A 3,410-nucleotide genomic window follows, 5' to 3' on the forward strand; every position below is an offset into this window, starting at 1 on the left:
AACGTTAGGGGAGGGCTTAAAGGTCAGGCAAAGGAGCCTGGACCGGACATCATCAGAAATCGACTTACCAACCATAATATGCGATCTTCTCTTGCACTTGAAGATACGGTTATTTCTTTCTTGCCACAGGTGGTAGACAGTCCCAGCAAGCACTAAGCGACGAATGATAGACCAAATGGTCTTTCCTTTTGTGACCTACTGGAACAAACCAATAATATCATCACAGTTATCCGGGACACCATCGAGGTTCAGCTTGGTTTTTAAACCATTCCAGACCAGATTAGGGAACGGGCACTCAAAGAAAAGATGCGAATGCGAATCAGGCCCGTTBTGACARAAAGCACADKWCAGGTCRGCATGGGCCTCCCAGAACCGGAGTTTATCGTGCGTCTTGAGACGCTGCTTGAGAGCAACCCACAGAATGAAGGCATGTCTAGGGATGCTTTGGGAGAACCAGACCATATGATGCCAGGAAACATCAGGCTCATTAGGACGAAGGGAGAGCCACACTTCACGGACAGAGAAAGGAGTAAGACGGCCATCCCGATTTCTCCAGAGGAGCTTATCAGGGGTGGTCGAAGAAAGAACGGGGAGGGGAGAGACACGGATAGAAGGGTTTGAATTGTCCCTCAGGAGAGGAGACGTCCAATTGCCCTGGGACACAATATCTCTGACATAAGCAGAGAGAGAAAGATTGGAATTGAGAATATTTCGGGGGGAGATATGCCAGTAGAGGGGGCCAGCCGGATGCCAGTTATCATACCAGGCAGACGTGGACGCGCCATCACCAATCTGGGAGACAATGAAGTCTCTAATCTTTTCCCTCATCCCAAGGATCTTCCTCCAGCCCCAACCCACATCACTGCGTATCGGGGCATTCCAGAAGTTACGATCTTTTAGCCTGTAGGAGTGGATCCATTTAACCCAGAGCGAATCCCTATTGGTAAGGAGACGCCATGTATGGGAGGCCATAAGGGCAAGATTCCAGGTGGCAAGGCTCTTGATACCCAGCCCGCCCTGAGACTTGGGGAGGCAGACAGTCTTCCAGGAGACCTTAGCTTTCCCCCTTTTAAGCTCACCRTGACACCACAGAAAGCCCCGCATAAGTTTCTCAATCTCTTTAGATATGGAAATCGGAAGCACAAAAATAGAGGCCCAGTAGATCTGCATCGAGGACAGGACCGAGAGAATGAGCTGCAGTCTACCGGCAAAAGAGAGAGACTTATTCTTCCAGTCATTAAGCCTGGAGTTGACCTTGTCAACAAGACCCTTACAGTCCCTATGATAAAGACGAGTGGTAATGAGAGGGACACCGAGATAACGCACAAGGAGGGAACCCTCTGGAAACTGGGTGATAGATTGAATAGACTCCTTGGTGTGCTGGCCAACATTACAATAGAAGGCTTCACATTTGGCCGGACTCGGAAAGAGTCCCGACACACTCGAAAATTCATCAAGGGAGTCCTTTATGACCCGGGCAGAGTCACTATCACCTTGACAGAGAATGAGGAGATCATCAGCAAAGCAGAGATGGGTGATATTCTGCTCCTCACAATTCCGGTGATAGGAGAAGGTGCCCGTTTCACGAATTTTTCTTTTGGTCAAGAGGTTGAGGACCTCCATGACCAGGGTAAAGAGATAAGGGGAAAGAGGATCGCCCTGCCTAAGGCCACGGCCWCCCTTGAAGTAGCCATGGAGGTTTCCATTAATACTGACCGAGTAAGAGGCCGTGGAAACACATGACATAATCCATTTAATCATGGTAAGAGGAAAACCATAGCCGAAGAGGGAAGTGCGAAGGAAATGCCAATCAACGGTATCATAAGCCTTTTGGATATCAACTTTAAAGGCACAGCGGGGCGGGCCCCGATGCTTATGATAGCCGCGCATGAGCTCCTGAACAAGAAGAACATTATCAGTAATGAGACGACCCGGGATAAACGCAGACTGGTTGAGGTCAACCAGAGAGGAGAGGTGATCCTTAATACGGTCAGCAATGATCTTGCTAATGATTTTATAAATGACATTACAGCAAGCGATAGGCCGAAAATCAGTGACACGAGACGGGGCATCCGTCTTGGGAATAAGGGCGAGGATGGTGCTATTGATAGACTTTAAGATCTCACCATTCCTGAAGAATTCACGAACGGCGGAGCACACATCCCTGCCCACAACACTCCAAGCGGCTTTGAAAAATTTGGAGGTGAAACCGTCAGGCCTCGGAGCTTTATCATCTCCCATCTGGAAAAGGGCCTGCTTGATCTCGGAGTCAGTAACCGGAGCAAGCATCATGGCGGCTTGATTGGCATTGAGCTTATTGGAGAAGAGGAAGGCAGGGTTATGAATAGGAAGGGAGGGATGAGCAGTACCAAGGAAGTTTTCAAAATGAGAGACAAAGAGGTTGGGGACCTCATCATTAGAAGCCCAAAGACCGTCAGCATTTTGAATGGTATCAATGTGATTCCTGCTGATACGACTCTTGACAGACTTGTGAAAGAAAGAAGAATTTTGGTCTCCCTCACGGAGCCAATTAATCTTGGCTTTTTGCTTCAGGAACCGCTCCTCATCGAGACAGGCACTATTGTAGGAAGATAAGTACCCACAGTGTTCCTCTCGGAGGGCCCCATTTTCAGGATCCCTATCCAGCGCAATCTGGACCCTGTCAAGCTCAAGCCGTAACTTAGCAACTTTAGAATGAAGATTACCCTGATCACTAAGCATCTTACGAAGGGGCCCTTTTAGGTTTTTAAGATTTTGAGAGATCTTATACATCTCACGGCTAATAAGATCAGGGTGCCAATGAGAAGACACAACATTCAGAAAAGACTCTTTATAAGTAAGAAGATTGGGGAACTTGAAGGGTTTGGGTTTACGAGGAGAGCTAGACGGAAGAGTAAGAACCGCAGGGCTATGATCCGAAGACCGATAAGGAAGAAAGACAACCGAAGCAGAAGGGAAACGGGCAAGGGAATGAGAATTGCCCAAGACACAGTCAATCTTTTTAAGAAGACCTCCCGTACCCTTGGGGTTTTTAGTCCAAGTAAAGAACAGACCCTTGTAATTGACATCCTCCACCTCAAGATGTCGGACACACTGACGAAAATCATCCATACCACGATTAGGGCCCGAGATACCAGAAGAGCTATCCTTAGGGTCAAGGGCAACATTGAAATCACCCATTATAAACCAAGGGGTGTCCTTAACAACATGCTTGTGGCCCTTGAGAGAGGCCCATAACTGGCGACGGGCGATATGGTAATTATCCGCATAAACAACAAAGAGAAAAAGAAATTTCGAGGAGTCACGGATCTTAACCTGAAAATGCATCACCTGATCGGTGGCATTTAAGAGCATCATGTCGACATGGACGGGGTTCCATGCAACAATGATACGAGTTCCTCTAAGGCACA

The sequence above is a fragment of the Cynara cardunculus genome (assembly GCF_001531365.2).
Source record: "Cynara cardunculus var. scolymus isolate 2C chromosome LG 8, CcrdV1, whole genome shotgun sequence".
Classification (NCBI taxonomy): domain Eukaryota; kingdom Viridiplantae; phylum Streptophyta; class Magnoliopsida; order Asterales; family Asteraceae; genus Cynara; species Cynara cardunculus.